Genomic DNA, 18,267 nt, shown 5'->3' on the forward strand with positions numbered 1-18,267 from the left:
TGTGAATGATATTTTTCCGAAGGTCAGATGGTATGGCGCCAAACGCATACATTCCATACACCAATGTGAATAGTCGTTTTGTTGCCACTTTCCCTAATGATTTTAGAAATTCTGATGGAATGTTATCTATTTCTCCTGCCTTATTTGATATAAAGTCCTCCAAAGATCTCTTAAATTCTGGTTCTAATACTGGATCCCCTATCTCTTCTAAATCGACTCCTGCTTCTTCTTCTAATATATCGGTCAAGTCGTCCCTCTCAAGAATGCCTGCAGAGTACTCTGCATTTGACAGTGAAAGTCCTGTTTCACTCTCAATTATATAGCCCTGGCTTTTCATTTCACCGAAGGTTGTTTTGACTTTTGTGTATGCTTTTTGTTTTTTGTGCTTTTTCTTCACTTTTCTCATGCAGCCATTTCGTCTTAGAGTCCCTGCACTTCCTATTTATTTCATTCCTCAGCGACTTGTATTTCTGTATTCCCGAATTTTTGTATTTCCTTCTTACACCGATCAACTGAAGTATTTCTCTTGTTAGCCACGGTTTCTTCGCAGTTACCTTCTTTGTACCTATGTTTTCCTTTCCAGTTTCTGTGAGTGCCCTTTTTAGAGATGTTCATTTCTCTTCAAATGTATTGCATACTGGGCCATTCCTTAATGCTATATTTATGGTCTTAGATAACTCGTCTTTTCTTGATTCTTACTGACTAATCTCTTATACTTCAGCCTACTCTTCATCAAACTACATTGTTATCTGAGTCTGTATCTGCTCCTGAGTATGGCTTACAATCCAATATTTCTAAGTATGTCTCCTTCTCTTGTAGTTCTTGAACAGAGTATTCGCTATTACTAGCTAAAATTTATTACAGAACTCAATTCGTCTTTCTCCTCACTCATTCCTCGTCTTTTCTCTCGTAACCTTTTCTCCTAATCCTTCCCCTACAACTGCATTCCAGTCCCCCGTGACTGTTCGATTTTCATCTCCCTTTTACGTACTGTATTACCCTCTCAATATCTTCATATACTTCCTCTGTGTCTTCGTCTTCAGCTTGCGACATTGGCATTTATACCTGAGCCATCTGGTCAGTGTTGGCTTGCTGTCGATTCTAATAAGTACAACCCTACCACTGAACGGTTCAAAGTAACATACTCTCTGCCCTACCTGTCTATTCCTAACGAATCCTACCCCCGTTATTCCATTTTCTGCTGCTGTTGATATTGTCCTAAACTCATCTGACCAGAAATCCTTGTCTTATTTCCATTTCACTTCACTCACCCCTACTATATAGATTGAGTGTTTGCATTTCTCTTTTCTGATTTTCTTGCTCCTGACATCCCATGCCCCGATTCGTAGAACGTTATACTTTCGGTGATTATTCAGTCTTTTTCTCATGGTCACCTCTCCCTTGGCAGTCCCCTCCTGGAAATCCGAATGAGGGACTCTTCCGAAATCTTTTGCCAATGGAGAGATCGTCATGACACTTTTTCAATTACAGGCCACATGTGCGAGTGCTAATGTGCTTAAAAGTTTACGAAGACTAAGCACAATGAGGACTCTTGTTTCTATAACATAAGTCAAACGAAAGAGAACATCAATCTTAAAGAAATGAAACACCATTAAGAGCTTACGTCCCCTGATAATCAAGCCTATGTGTTTTTCCACAAAAGGAGCTGCAGAATGGGTACAATGACCAGGTTTGATAATAATCAGCTGATGGTGGCGCCGTGGCTCGATGGAGAAGCGGCGCTGCAGTGAACTTACCAGTATCTTGACTCAGAGGCCAGCTGCTGAAAACGAGTCTTCAGCGACGCAAGTAAGTGGGCCCGCTCCGACTAAGATATCCGACTCGATGACGAGCGCGAAGCTGCATTGTGTAAGCTGTCTTTCTATTTAGGACCTCTACCTGTGGCTGTTATAAATATTAGCTGCAGCACAGCACGTTTATTTTAGTACACTTAAAACCTAAGCCGGATAACGGAGTGACGTAGGAAAACGCAGTAGGCACGCTGACCACTATCCAAATAGATAGCCCGCGGCTCCGACTGGCCATCACAGTAAAAACACGTTTAAAAAATTAAAAAATAAATTACTTTAAAAAGCACTAAGACTTCTTGCTAGCTAACAATGTTGAGGAAAAGATAAGCACACAACAGATGCAAATGGTCGTTCTTAACATGCAATAAAAAGCTTTAAGCAAATGAGGTGACAAGTCAACTGAATCAGCAGGTGCAAATGGTCGTTTTTACTATGTGATATAAACCATTGGTCAAGCAGGTAGGCAGGTTACAAGTAGTTTGAAAAGAGCGGAAATACAATCAAAAAACAATCTGTTTCTAAGCTAGAGCTGATCATTAAGCAGATCTTTGGAGCCCGGACGGGAATGCCTATAAATTTCTATCTCTTCTAAACGATTCATTTTGTACCGTTTAGCCACTATGTGCAAGATTTCCATATTAAGTAACGAAAGCTATGGGTGTAAGTGCTTTTCAGCTTTAAGATGTTCTGCGAACGTTGAGTTATAAGCATTCTCGCCTTCTTTGTTCAATAATTGTTCGCGGAGCCGACTCTTAAATGTCCTTCCTGTTTGTCCTATATAAAAGGCTGGGCATACGCTGAATTTTGGATATCCCAGATTTTAGGTATTTATCAGTAGACTATCTCGTTATATATGAGAAGAAGCTTAGTGATATTATTAGTGGTGAACGCCACATTGAGGCACTGAGGTCGCATTTTTTAAGTAAACTCGCAGTCCGATGGGAAATATCACCTAAGAAAGGAATGGAAAAATATTTCTTCAGTAAGGATTTTCTGGAGTTCTTATTAGTTCCTACCGTGCAAATTGTTTGCGCGAGACTGGCTTGATAACCGTTACTAACAGCAATATGATTGAGGTTATTAAGTTCCGTGACAACAGTGGACGGGACCTCAAATATACGGTCAATCATAGCAGGAAATAATGCAATTTTATGCCTATAGGGATGGCAAGCAGACGTACGGACGATACCATCAGTTGTAGTGGGTTTCCAATGGATGTAAAAGCTAATTTTCCCATCCGTTAGCCGCAATTTCAGGTCAAAGAAGCTAAGTTCATGACAATGATTTCGTTTTCGTTCGTGAATTTAATTTTCGCATGGAAACGATTCAGTGTGTCTCTACGAGATACGAACTTATCGCCATCACCTTTGAACGGGACAGGGTAAGGTTCAAACAATCTGTTCTCGAAATCGTTAATGAAAAGTCAGCTCAAAACCCGGCTAGGCAGTTCTCCATAGCGAACCCTTCATTTTGTTGGAACAGTTGTCCATTGAAACTGAACTAATTGTACTTAAGAATAATCTTCAAAACTGTTGTATCTCTTCAACATCTACAGCCTGTAGCTTATTGTAGTTGCGGAGATTGTTTTCGATAGTGTTGAACTGTCTCCTCTATTGGAAAGCTAGTGTAGAGACTGGTAACGTCAAGGGATGCAAGCAAATGACTGGAAGAAAACGTAATTTCTTTTAAGGAATTATTTCTTTCCTGTTTTTAACAGCAAAAGAAGTTTCAAACGTGTAAATTTTTTAAAGAAGAAATAACAGTTTCTAATATAGGAATTAGCCATGGCTACCAATTCGATTGATATTAGGACGAATCAACCATTGTTCTTTATGTATCTTAACTTGTGATCGCAGGGTTTGAGTCCTTGGGTTCATACGTAACAATCTCGTTCGGTCTTTAGGGGAGAAAAAAAGAATCACAATCGTCAAATGCATCTTTGAGTTCTTTCTGGAAATTAGTCGTCGGTTTCCTCCTGATGGAATGGGTATTCAATAGAACGAGAAACCAGTCCAAGTTGCAAAGATTTTATTTCTCATTCGATGACTAGCTATCTGTATACACTGTAAATATACATTACACATTTTTTGACATCTGCGGAAATTCCATTTTCGATTTTGTAATGTTGATTTGAAAATGGGTCTCGACCTGGAACTACTAATCGAATGAAAAATAAAATATTTGCAACTTGGTCTGGTTTTTCGTTCTATTGATTAAGAGAAGTTAATGACCCAAGTTACTCCAGCACACTGGAAGATCGGAATGAATATTATTCTCAGAGAAGAAAGCTAACGTTTTGTTAACATATTCATCCCTATATAAGATGACAGACGAGTTCCATTTATCTGACTTGGTGATGAGCTCATTTTCATTGCTAAGCTTTTTATTAGTACGCTTAATTGTAGCAAGGGAATTAGTCTTAATCCGGCTGCTATTCTTCGTCTCTTTATTGACGAAATCGTTAACTTTACATCCTGTCTTGGCTTGTTCGCACCTCTCTAACATAATAGCGTCCATAGCAAGTTGCACATCGACAAGAAACTTGGTAGCAGTAACCTGCTCTAAGGGAGTCTCTATGCGACGCTTGAGACCTTTATTTAGAATATCGAGTTCAGCGTCGTCAAAAGACATACTGGTTTCATTAACAACTTTCTCATAGAAAGAGAAATGTGAGAAAGCAGCCCGATCTTGTTCATAAGCTAGGGGCTTCTGGCTACTCTCAAGCGCTAAAAGTTTATGATGTTTCTGAAGGATCAAATCACGCTCCACAATTAGCCACTCTTGATTTGATTTTAAAATAATGTCAACTTGCTTAGCGTGCAGTAATCTACAAAGTTCAAGAAGTAAGACGTAAGGTTTACGATTAAGAACTCACCATATAGTACACTTATTTCATTGTGAGTTATTTAGGACACACATTTCTTAATGATGACAGACGAAGCGCCATTTCTCTGAACTTTTTCGTAAGCTGACACATAATTAGGAATCAGTTTTCGTTCAGATGGTTCAAGTGGCTCTGAGCACTATGCGACTTAACTTCAGAGGTCATCAGTCGCCTAGAACTTAGAACTAATTAAACCTAACTAACCTAAGGACATCACACACATCCATGCCCGAAGCAGGATTCGAACCTGCGACCGTAGCGGTCGCTCGGTTCCAGACTGTAGCGCCTAGAACACACGGCCACTCCGGCCGGCTCAGTTTTCGTGAAAGACATTGCTTGTTAAAGAAAAGACCGACATGAATAAAATTGCAAACTTTCTGCCTTCCTTATAGGAAGGAGTATTAAGTTTAAAATTCTCACAGCGAACTGCAGCAAAGGTACATGCAGCTGCCTTTAGTCACATGTTGTGTGTGTCAAAATAACATTTTTGCTTCAGTGTGCATTATTTCGTCAACCTATATTGCTGTCAAGAATTACCCTACGTAGCGACTTCTCTGTAGCTGCATAGTCAGATTTTATTTAATAAAAAAACCCGTGTTGCTTGTAGCGTATTGTGCCCAGAGTTTGATCAATTCTTAGGATAGATGTTCTCATTTGTTGCTGGTAATTAGACAAGCGAAGAGTAAATGATTACTATCACCAACGTCTGAATTATTACAAACACGAATGTTTCCTTTGTTTCAAGCTGTGCAAATGAGCAAGATAGCTGCCGTAATTGAATCTCACCCACGTGGTTGCGGCGATAGTTCTGCGGTGTACTGATACGTTGTGAAACCAAGGAAAGCGACGTATGCTGGGTTGAACGATTCCAGATAACTTTCCTCTGTGTACCGTTGATGTTTTCCGTACCTCTTCACACTGGAACTGACCTCCACGTTTACTAAATGTAAGAAGTCTGTAGATGGTAACTATACAGGGTGAGCTCCAGATATACCTGCAGCAGCTTCCTTGGTATACTGGTCTAACCCGGCGTGATTGATTAATGATGTGCTTTCAGGTGACCAGCCTAGTAGTTGGATTAATTTTTGTGCACGATATTTCGACGGGCGACAGAGTTTTCTCCAGGTCCCGCAAGCTGTATTCTAAAGCGTACGCGCTGCTTGGACGCAAGTCAGGTTGCGTATTGTTATTGGTGTCATGCCGCTGTTTACAGCCGATTTCGACTCCCGGTGACTGACGCTCATTTGTCTTTCAGAAACCCCAGTGATAATCCGTGCATTCTCAGTAGATATCTCCGAAAACAGGGAGTACTCTGTATTTCGCAACCATATACAAAGATAAAAAGCCTTACTTGTAAAGACGATCTAGGTATCCCTAAGCAGGGTGGGTGCCGCATTCCTCGCGAATGTGGCGTATCTTTCGTGGGCAGACCATCAGAAGAGTCGCGAGGAGATGCAAGGAACATCAGCGACACACTGGACTTCAGTAGCGCACGATCACAAAATACCTTGCAGTGGCTTCTGAGGCAAAAGATTTTCAATTTAAGTAGGATTACTAATGTCCTTCATAGGTATATAAGCATTCATATTTCATACGCCATTTAGATGAACGGTGCGGGAATAAGACGTACGTTTAAACACTACAATTATTTACCGAATTCTGCGGAGTAAGGCAGTGCAGTTACCAAGAACTGGAACAAAGTTATAATTGGTCTACTTTATTAAAAGAAGGAGACGTAAAAGTAATAGATACGTGAACCTCCTCTCTGTGACGTGCAAGTTATTCACTGAAATTACTACCAGTCACATAAATGAAATACTGCTATTTAATTAATGTGAAGAAACGAATAGACTGCCGGCCGATGTTGCCGAGCGGTTCTAGGCGCTTCAGTATGGAACCGCGCGACGGCTACGGCCGCAGTTTCGAATCCTGGCTCAGGCATGGATGTGTGTGATGTTCTTAGGTTAGTTAGGTTTAAGTAGTTCTAAGTTCTAGGGGAGTGATGACCTCAGATGTTAAGTCCCATAGTGCTCAGAGCCATTTTTTTTTTTTTTTCAAATAGACTGTTGGAAGCTGACATAGCGCAAAGACCCATGAAAGAATCTTTGAAATGAGACAATGAAATGTAAGTTAATGCAGATGAGTAGGAAGATCAAACCTGTAACAGTTTTATTAGTACAGTATTACTAGTTTCCTGCTTGGGACAGTCACGTCGTTAAAATATCCGAGCACAGCGTTGCAAAGCGATATGAGGTGGAGCGGGCATGTCAGAACTGTGGCAGGGAAAGCGAGTGGTTGACTTCGGTTTATTGGGAGAATTTTAGGAAAGAATGGTTCACCTGTAAAGGAGACTGCATATAGGACGCTGGTGCTATCTGTTCTTGATTACTGGTCGAGCGTTTGGACCCCTTTCAGGTCGGATTGGAGGAAAACATCGAACCAGTTCAGAGGCGGGCTGCTAGATTTGTTATCGGTAGGTTCCAATAGCCGGCCGTTGTCACCGAGCGGTTCTAGGCGCTTCAGTCCGGAACCGCGCGCCTACTACGGTCGCAGATTCGAATCCTGCCTCGGGTATTGATGTGTTTGGTGTCCTTAGGTTAGTTAGGTTTAAGTAGTTCTAGGTCTAGGGGACTGATGACCGCCGGCCGCGGTGGCCGTGCGGTTCTAGGCACTTCAGTCCGGAACCGCGTGACTGCTACGTTCGCAGGTTCGAATTCTGCCTCGGGCATGGATGTGTGTGATGTCCTTAGGTTAGTTAGGTTTAAGTAGTTCTAAGTTCTAGGGGACTGATGACCTCTGATGTTGAGTCCCATAGTGCTCAGAGCCATTTGAACCATTTTTGGACTGATGACCTCAGATGTTAAGTCCCTCAGTGCTTAGAGCTATTTGAACCATTTTCGTTCCAATAACACGCAACTGTTACGGAGATGCTTCGGGCACTCAAATGGGAACCTGTGGAAGCAAGGAGATTTTCTTTCTGAGAAACGCTATTAAGAAAATTTAGAGAACCGGCATTTGAAGCTGACTGCCGAACGATTCTGCTGCCGCCAACATAGGCCTACTTTGCGCGTAAGGACCGCGAAGATTTGGTTCTGTAACTTAGGACTCCCTCTATTTACGAGTGGAACAAGAAAGGAAATGACAAGTAACGGTACAAGGTACCCTCAGGCACGCACCGTACAGTGGCTTGAGGAGTATCTATGTAGACGTAGATGTAGAAACACTGTACATGAAATATCACAGAGTTCTGCGAAATTTCTGACTGAATTTCAACATAATCGGTATTAACATCCTTTGAGTCGCAAGGAATTGTCTTAACCTATGTTATTACATTGAAGAATACATACGTAAATGCTACAGTTTCCATTTAACTTCTACGGGATGGCGAGGATGTAAGGATTGTGAGACAGTGCAGAGGGTGATTCTGTCAGGATAGTGTGATTGACAGCACGCTGAGACTACCAGGGAAGAGAATCTGTAAGGACAATGAGCCTGTCAGGATAGTCAGTCTGTCAGGATAGCGAGTTTTTCATGATAATGACACTTTCGGGATAGTGAGTGTCAGGATAGTGAAATGGCAGAACACAGACACTGTGAGGATACTGATACAGTCACCTTAATGAGGACGGTAAAACTGTCAAGATAGCTACTCTGTCAGTATAGTGAGGCTGTCAGTACAATGAGCTTGTCAGGACAGTAAACCTGTCAGTACACTGTGTTTCTAAGAATAGTGAACAGATGGACTATCTTGATGACACTTGCAGGATGGCACAAAGAGTCGAAATTACGCATCTGGTAGAGAATCTTCACCTGAAGTATTTATTTTAGTATTTTTCACCATGTGTAGAATTTTGACACTTAAGCATATTCTGAGAATCTCGTATATGCATACTTTAAGAAACATACCTTTAGATTTTGGCTTGAACGCGGCAGTGCGAGTGTTCGCTTGTGTGTGTGTGTGTGTGTGTGTGTGTATGTGTATGTGTGTGTATGTGTATGTGAGTGTGTGTGTGTGTGTGTGAGAGAGAGAGAGGGAGGGAGCGGATACTGAAAAACTCGCAACTATTACACGTCTTCCAGCTCTTCGCAACTGCGAGCCATTCAAGAAATAGCGCACAGTCAATCACCGGAACGCACCGTAAATCACAGTTTACTGTTTTCTGGTTCTGCAGAAATACGCTTTAAAAAGAGGAAGGGAGACAAAATGCTTTTAATTCACGTCCTCTCAGGGCAGGTAGTCCTACTCTACACAGCGTCCAAGGCATGCCACGAGTGAAAATATTCTTTTTGTTTCTCTCCTTGTAGGTTCACATACTCATCCCATCCTCTAGTACGGAAAATTGCCCAGTTCCGGAAAATATTTATTTCTTTTTCGGTTCTCGCAAGATTTATACCGCTGGTTTGTCTCGGTTGCCCCTAGGTAGTGCAGTTTCAGAGGCTATAATCTGTGCACATTAACGCAGAAACGAGGCTACTTATAAGTTTGCCGTTCAAGCGAAATTTTCCTATGTGGTCTCAATAGAGTCACTAACGTTTTGTCAGGGCCTGATAGAGTAGATAAATCACCTTCGAATCTAACCAAAAGTTATATAACTGGGGAAAAGTTCATTCAGAGTAAAAGTCAGTGTAGGACTGCAGTGACTAATGTGAAATCGGCAGTCGAAGAATGTGTTAGGCTTTGTGATACAGTTAGGCACTGGCGTTTCTGTTCATAATTGCAGGTGATTGCATTTGGAGAAAACTTACTGTCGTCTGTCCTAGGAATAGTGACCTACTGAGATAATGCACAGTGAGACTTCAGTGCAGATACCTAATTTTAATTTTTATTTGCACTTTCGTTGTCGATTTTTTCATTGGCATTTTTGAAGAAATGTGATACCGAACTGCCAGTGCAAGTTAAGCAAGTATAACCTACCAGTCACAATTTGATGGTGAACTGGAACCAGTCGTTCTTGTGACCCACCACCGTGCCGTGGACGTAAGCTATGGCAGTAAAGTGGTAGTTCGTGCCTGTATATTGTACGGAATCAGCGCAGTAAGAAGGGGCCGTGACACAACGACAAAAATTAGCTATCGTGTTGGACGTGCTGGTGACCACACCGTAAATGAAACTTCCCGGTTTGTATCAGCGCAGGCTGTGTAACATGTCTACCAGGACGCGCCATGTAACATGGTGTAAGAAAAGTGATTGTAAAAGGCATTAACCAACAGAGACTGGAGACGACAATCAGTTTCCAGCCTAAAGGTGTTTAGTACATGCAGGCATCGCCCGCATAGGATACGACCACTCTTCGCGATTTAGTTTCACTTATCAGATGCATCTGTGTACAAGGTGGTCAACCTAAACGTTTTGGAACAACTATAGATACTGAAACACGGATTTCACGGATGTGAATGTAAGGCGGGGGCTCATGAAAGTAAATACTGTGCGAATACTAACACGTTAGCAAATATTATTTTCAACGCAAACTTATATTTTTCTTTTTTTGTCAATGGACACCCCGTACTGTTTGCTAGGCAATCAATAACATTAAAAATCACAAAAAGAATCGCGTTGGTTGCATCGCAATACGTTAATTACATTCCGAGAATTTGCAAAGCGAAGTTGATGCTTGAAATAAACGAAACACACAGCTATTGCACATTCCGAGAAGGAAGTGTGAACCTGCTCGTAACCGCGATGTGATTGACGTACTACATGCAACAGGCGATGTACTTATTGCTATTTACACTGTTATTAAGTGGACTGGAAACAATAGAGGTATCCAGTCACACATAATGAAAGGGCTTACTCAATCGTTCTTTGTTAATCGTTACTACAGTACCAGAAAGGACATAATCGTGTTACTGGACATCTGTATTGTTTCCAGTCCACTTAATAACAGTGTTGCATCGTATTACGAGGTGCATTCAAGTTCTAAGGCCTCCGATTTTTTTTCTCCGGACTGGAAAGAGATAGAAACATGTGCATTGTTTTAAAATGAGGCCGCATTCATTGTCAATACGTCCCAGAGATGGCAGCACCGTACGGCAGATGGAATTTTACCGCCAGCGGCAAGAATGAGAACCGTTTTAAATACTTAAAATGGCGACGTTTTCCTTACTTGAACAGCGTGCAATCATTCGTTTTCTGAATTTGCGTCGTGTGAAACCAATTGAAATTCATCGACAGTTGAAGGGGTTCGTGGGTGCGACAGTTTAATGAAGGCAGAACATCGTGTGACAACAAACCGAAACAACCTCGGGCTCGCACAAGCCAGTCTGACGACATGATCGAGAAAGTGGAGAGAATTGTTTTGGGGGATCGCCGAATGACTGTTACCTGAAAATGCGAAAAGTGTCATCCAGGTGGGTGCCACGAATGCTGACGGACAACCACATGGCTGCCCGTGTGGCATGTTGCCAAGCAATGTTGACGCGCAATGACAGCACGAATGAGACTTTCTTTTCGTCGGTTGTGACAATGGATGAGACGTGGACGCCATTTTTCAATCCAGAAACAAAGCGCCAGTCAGCTCAATGGAAGCACACAGATTCACCGCCACTAAAAAAAATTTTGGGTAACGGAGAGTGCTGAAAAAATGATGGTGTCCATGTTTTGGGACAGCGAGGGCGTAATCCCTACCCATTGCGTTCCAAAGGGCACTACGGTAACAGGTGCATCCTACGAAAATGTTTTGAAGAACAAATTCCTTCCTGCACTGCAACAAAAACGTCCGGGAAGGGCTGCGCGTCTGCTGTTTCACCAAGACAATGCACCTGCACATCGAGCTAACGTTACGCAACAGTTTCTTCGTGATAACAACTTTGAAGTGATTCCTCATGCTCCCTACTCACCTGACCTGGCTCCTAGTGACTTTTGGCTTTTTCCAACAATGAAAGACACTCTCCGTGGCCTCACATTCACCAGCCGTGCTGCTATTGCCTCAGCGATTTTCCAGTGGTCAAAACAGACTCCTAAAGAAGCCTTCGTCGCTGCCATGGAATCATGGCGTCAGCGTTGTGAAAAATGTGTACGTCTGCAGGGCGATTACGTCGAGAAGCAACGCCAGTTTCATCGATTTCGGGTGAGTAGTTAATTAGAAAAAAAATCGGAGGCCTTAGAACTTGAATGCACCTTGTATGTCAATCACGTCACGATTACGAGCACCATAGGGTTCACGCTTGCATCTCGGAATGTGCAATAGAAGCGAGCATTGTTTATTTCAAGTCACAGCTTCACTTCGGATGTAACCGTCATTTTGCGATGCAACCAGCGCCATTCTTCTTGTAATTTTTCGTGTTATTCATTGCGTAAGAAATAATACGGACTGTCCATTTAGAAAAACGTAAGTTTACGTTGATAATATTTGCTTACGCTTTAGAATGTCTCATAGGATTTACTTTCATGAGCCCCTGCCTTACCCTTATACCAGTAAAAGTCGTTTTGCAGTCTCTATTGTTGTTCCAGAGATATATGCGCTGAAACCTGTGTATCAACCTGTATACTATTGTCCTAGCCCAACACGTTACAAGTAAAAAGCACGCTCGGCACCACAGCCAACACAAGAGGAGTTGCAGTTGTCAGTGAGTATAGGTCCACCTCACCTTATTTGCCGAGGGAGCAACGCAAAGTTACTTGCATGAAGTGGCCATTTGGAGTCGAGTAAAACGCTATTTCTCGCAATGCCACATAGAGCTGCAAGTCTCTTCATTGGACCAAACAATGAACAGTAGCTGACTAGCCATGTAGTGTGGTCCGACAAGTCGCAATTTAGCCTCTTTTCAAAAAATGCTAAGTATCAAGTGCTCTGATAGCCCAAAGAGGGGTTTCAGCTGTGATGCGTGAAGGCTGCAGTTCGTGTCAGAGGTGTGGTGTATTGGGGGTGTTTTTCCAACCATAATCTTTACTTACTCATTCATGTTACAATGAAAATGATACAGAATGTTTACTCCAATGTTCTCGGTGACTTGCTGATGCTCTTTCTCCTACAGCTGTCTGTTGTACGAACACCCAGGTACCATATCACACTTTAACTGGACCGTTACATCATCCGATATTGAACACCACAGCAATTGGAATTATTAGGCGATCTTGACGTAATAAATCATTACACAGCGTGTTAGGGGTATAGGCACAGATACTGTGAGAAATTTATACCCATTTCAGTGTGTTAGCAGCTTTTTCTTCCTGCAAACACTTCACATAATTTACACCTGATGTTTTCTGCGTGGTCGTAACTGCACCTCGAAATCGACTACGCCCGTCAGTGTGTACTATCTGTTTTGCATCCAGGCGTCCGTACTTCAGTACTTGACCTATTGCTCAGGGGAAAATAAACATCAATAGCTTGCTTGAGCCACGTGTCTTGGCAGTACTAACCAATCCAAAATGTTCTGTGATGAGTTTAGGTGCCATCGAAAGCACTGTTTTTATAGACAGACGACTTGCTCAGTTAGACAAAGATGTCGTTGGGGAGGGGAACATTAACCGACAGCTGTTCAAGGCAAACATTCCGTCATTGGCTTAAGAAATTCAGAAAAACGACGGAGAATTCAATCTGGCTTGCCGAAGATTTTAACCCCGCAGTTTCTACTGCGTTTGCTATTGACTCCTGATGACTATCCACATGAGAATCTCTTGCATGAGTTTGCTATGTCGGCTATCTGCTGTAACAAGCTGACGATATAAATAATATGCTGGCAGATTGTATAGATGCTTTTCACTCCGTTAGGGCTATACGTTCAGCAAGAAGATACTTCTCTCCATAGTTCTTACTAGTGTCAGAAGGATGTGGTGAACTGTCAGCGAAGATGAGGCTATTTCTGCTCCTTTCAGTACAGTTTGGACGATATTGAAATTTACCTGGGACTTGTATCAATCAATATTGGTAAGGTTCTGGCGGGAAATCAACAACAATGGTACAGTATGATTCTTCAATGCTACTTCAGACCCCACCTGTATGTGTTAGTTATAAGTTACTTTACTTGAACCGCAGTGAATGCAAACAAGTCTAACAAAAAAGAAATTGAAATATTTTCCATAATCATCATCATCATCAGCCTGTTCTATCACTTAATGATGTGGCCTCTTTGAGTCAGCCTGTAACAAAGCATCCCAGTAAGATCTTCGATTTATTCCGATCCTGAGCTTCCCGTTGCCAATTGAATCTCACTGTCTTCCTTATATTTCTGTCCCATCTGTCCGGTGGTCTTCCTCTAGGTGTTTTTTGGTAAATTGAGCTTCAGTCTAGGACTTGTTTAGACCATCTACTATCTTTTGTTCGAGCAACATAAATAGCCCACCGCCATTTTAATGTATTCACTCTTTCCATTATGTCGGTGATCTTCGTTGTTCGTCTTATTTCAACTGCTCTCTTCCTGTCTTTTTTCGGGTAACCCAACATTGATCTTTCCATTCCTCTTTGGCCTACTGTTAGCTTCCTAACAATGAACTCATTTAATGTCCATGTTTCGCAGCCGTAAGTTATTGCTGGCAATATACATTGGTCAAGAGTAGATTTCTTCAGCTCAACCGACATCTTAGATTTCAAAATTGAAGAGTGCCTCCCATGAGCTTGCCAACCCAATTTAATTCGTCGTAATATTTCTGGTTTTAAATCTCCTTTCATGTTTATCAGTTGACCCAGATAGATATATTCTGTGACTCTTTGGAGTTGTGTGCTTCCAACTGATATACTTCCCTCAGGTGTCCATTCATTGATCATTATCTTGTTTTTATCAATGTTCATTTTTAGTCCAACTTCAGAGCACACTATTAGAAGTTCGTTAACTAATACTTGAAGTTCTTCTGTGTCATTTGCAAATAGGACAATATCATCCGCAAACCTCAAGTTCTTCAGTCTTTTTCCGAGAACTTGAATTCTCTTTTCTACCCAAAGGGTGATAGTTCTTTATATCTTTGGTATTATCTTTCTTATGTATTAGAATTATTTAGGTTTCATTCCAGTCTCTTGGTAATGTTCCACGGTGCAAACAACCTGAAGATATCTTAGCTAAATGCTTTATGGATTCCTCATCCATCAGCTTTAGAACATCGCCTGGGAGGTCATCACTACCTGGAGCAGTCCCTTTTTTCGTATTGACTATTGCATGTTTGACTTCTGATAGGAGTATTTATCGAAGTTGGGAGACAGAAGCGTCCATTTCGTCTAGGATCAAGGTATCATCATTGATCTTACTTTATAGGTCAGTATAGAAATTTCCAATATATTCAAGTATTTTTTTCTTGTCTGTAAGTCGGCCTTGATCTGTGTCCAATGCTATTAGCTGATTCCTTCCAGTCAGCATTTGCTTGGCTCTCTTTAAACTAGAGTTATTCTCAAGACTGGCTTTTAGCGTGTTTTCTTCATACTCCTTGATGTCGTCTTTCGTGCTCTTTCTCAGAGTTTTGCACAGCTCTGCATATTCTATCTTATCTTTGTCTGGATTAACTTTCATTCTTCTTCTCTTATCCATTAAACCTATTGTTTCATTTGTCAGTTTCATGGGTTGGTTTTGAGATTTACATAAGCCACCCACTTCTTCAGCTGTCGTAATTAGTACCATTGATACTTCTTCTGCTTCACATTCTTTTAATTTTCTCTGAATTCTTTCTTGAAATTCCTCTTTCCGTTCTTCAGGGTTTTTGACATTTAAAATGTTACTTTTTCGTTTAATTAGTTTTAATCTTACATATTTTTTATTAAATTCAAATCTTGCTCTTACTAATCGATGATCACTGCTTGTCTTGAACCTGTTTAACACAGTGACATATTTAATGTTTTGAGACCTTTTGGTGAGAATGAAGTGTATCTCGTTTTTCACTTCAAAGTTAGGACTCCTCCAAGTCCATTTTCGACTTGGGTGCTTCTTAAAAAACGTATTCATAATAGATGTTTTCATCCATTCTGCAAATTGTACCAATCTCTCACCTCTGTCATTTCTTTCGTCTATTTCATATTTGCCAACAACTGAATCACCTTCTTTATATGTTCCAACTTTGGTATTAAAGTCTCCAATTATGAATTTGTAAAAACAATCTCTGGCTTTCTCATAGGTTTCCTTCAGACATTCGTGGAGAGATCCTATCTCTTCATGTGAGTGAATAGACGTGGTGCATAGGCTTGAACTGTTTGGATCTTATACCTGTCTGATATTTTTAGGGCCAAGCATACAATTCTACTTGAAATTCCTTCTAATACTGTTATCTTGTCAACAATGGTTTTATTTGCCAAAAATTCAACTCCATTTAATTTTCCAACTCCACAGTAATATAAGAGATTCCCCGAATTCAAGCGAAGGCAGTTTTCGCCTTTACGGCGCACTTCACTTAAACCAACGACGTCCCAGTCAATTTTCTCTAGTTTCTCTTCTATTTCTGCGTTCTGCGTTCGACAGCTGTACGTACATATTTGAAGGCAATGTTTCTCTCGTTTGGTAGACTTAGGATTTTGTGACACTAAAGCAGCTCCCACCCGGAGATCCAAACGGAGGACTATTTTAACTCCGGAAAATTTCAGCTTACTGTCACACATCATGATTCAAAGGTGAGAAGCATGATCGCCAAGCTTGCTTCAGAAAGGACTGGCGATATAACATTCCAGCCAGCCCCTAACATGGGGTACAGACGACTTTGGCAGGCCGCTCCTCTGGAGTACAGAGGACTCCTATGCATGAAAAGTATATGTAGGAAAATGAAAGACCTCTAGCCCTCGAAACCTAATAGCGTCAGGGTCGGAAAAGAACAAGAGTGGGCCGAGGATGGCCAGATAGGAAAGATAAAAGTGAGGAGCCTGGCATAAGTGAGTGGAAGCAATGGCAGGACTCAGCTCGGGGCCCCGTGGTCGCCAGCCACGAACTCGCTAGGAGTGAGTCCCCTGGGGGGACCTGCAGCTAAACAATATCTGCGGCGTATTGCACATAATACTCGAAGGCAGTAATTAGTTTGTGTGACCAAATCTACCATCTTCGTTGTTTATAAAAGGCTTTCTACCGAAAGAGGCTCGATCAGACAGTCTTCCCTCATCATCAATGTCCGTGACTAGGAACCTGACGCACGCGGCTAGCTGAAGAAGAACTGGTCTTCCTATTTATATACAGCGATACCGCGCCTGCCTCTTCCGTTGCGGTCGGGTAAAAAGCTGCACTGCTCTGAACGGCTCGTTCTGTCGCAGATCTTGCTGCGAACACGGCTTCCTTTACTGTCGCTCTGTAAACCTATGCTTCCACCGCTTGTAATACGAGCGCACACGGCATGTCCTTGCGTCCTTTCTCGAACTGTTGCAAAAAAGGTAGGAGCGTGGCTTACGACACGTGCAGAAACGTTCGCTAAAGAAATTTACCTCGAGCAGGAAGTCTTAGAGAAATAACAGCAACAAATTACTGATGACCAACTATAGAGTTCAAATACACTACCTGCAAAAAAAAGTGAAGCACCAAGGATTGGGAGGAGAAAACGAAATAAAATTTGACGGACTGAGAGAGTATGTGATGTTTTTGCGATGATTCGAAAAACGGTCAAATTCACAAATAACTTGTTAGTATGAGTCCACTTACCAGTGGGGGATTGTTCGAGAATTAACAATGAATGGGCGTGCTGCAATGATACTAGCAAGGTAGAGGAGGGAGGGTTTTGCTATGATACTTAAATTGGGGAAACATGCTGTCGCATCATTGGTCGGTGTTGAAATTAATGTAAAATTGTTCACGCTTTCAACTGTGTCTTTTCTATCCCATCTATCCACTGGTACGCTGTTGGTTACCACATAATGACTGACTGAGATCGCTTGTTTGAGTCGGAGAAAGAGTTTTGGTGGAGGGGCAACACCTTCTGGGGATTGCTAGCACCGAAACAGTGATAGCGTACATGACTGCAATATGAGGAATCAGTGGTGGATTGCAATAGACAATATGGAAAAAGGGACTGCTGCAGTTAGTGATGACGTCCCAGTCGATATCCTAAAGCTGGTGCATGAGGAATCCATAAAGCACTTAGCTAAGATATCTTCAGGTTGTTTTCACCGTGGAATATTACCAAGAGACTGGAATAAAGCCAAAATAATTCTAATACATAAGAAGATAGAAAGAACTATAGCCCTATCAGCTTACTCTCCATAGTGTACAAAGTTTTCACTAGGATCTTGACTACCAGATTGAGCACTACACTCGACCAGGCTCAGCCTATTGAACAAGCCGGTTTCCGATCAGGATTTAGCACAGTTGACCGAATCTTCGCCCCCTCTGGCCTGGTTGTGACAGATGTCACAAAGCCGTTGCATCTTCTCTACAAGGTAAGCTGGCAGAGGAACAGTTTACTTCCGAGCTCCTCCCAGACGTGTTCTACCAGGGACAGATCTGGGGATAACGGAGACATTTCATAGACATGTGCCCTGTGTGGACGAGCGTTATATTGAAAAATGCCATCACGATACTGTCAAGATCAGTGTGTAGTATGATCAACGTGTATTGCCTTTTTTTAAAAAAATTCACGAGAGATAAGGTAAGGAAAGGTACTTTATTAATTGCGATAATAAAACGAGAAACTGCAATATTTTTTCAAGCACCATCATTTTTAATCCATACAGCAACGGG

The sequence above is a fragment of the Schistocerca piceifrons genome, chromosome 2, assembly GCF_021461385.2.
Source record: "Schistocerca piceifrons isolate TAMUIC-IGC-003096 chromosome 2, iqSchPice1.1, whole genome shotgun sequence".
NCBI classification, from domain to species: Eukaryota; Metazoa; Arthropoda; class Insecta; order Orthoptera; family Acrididae; genus Schistocerca; species Schistocerca piceifrons.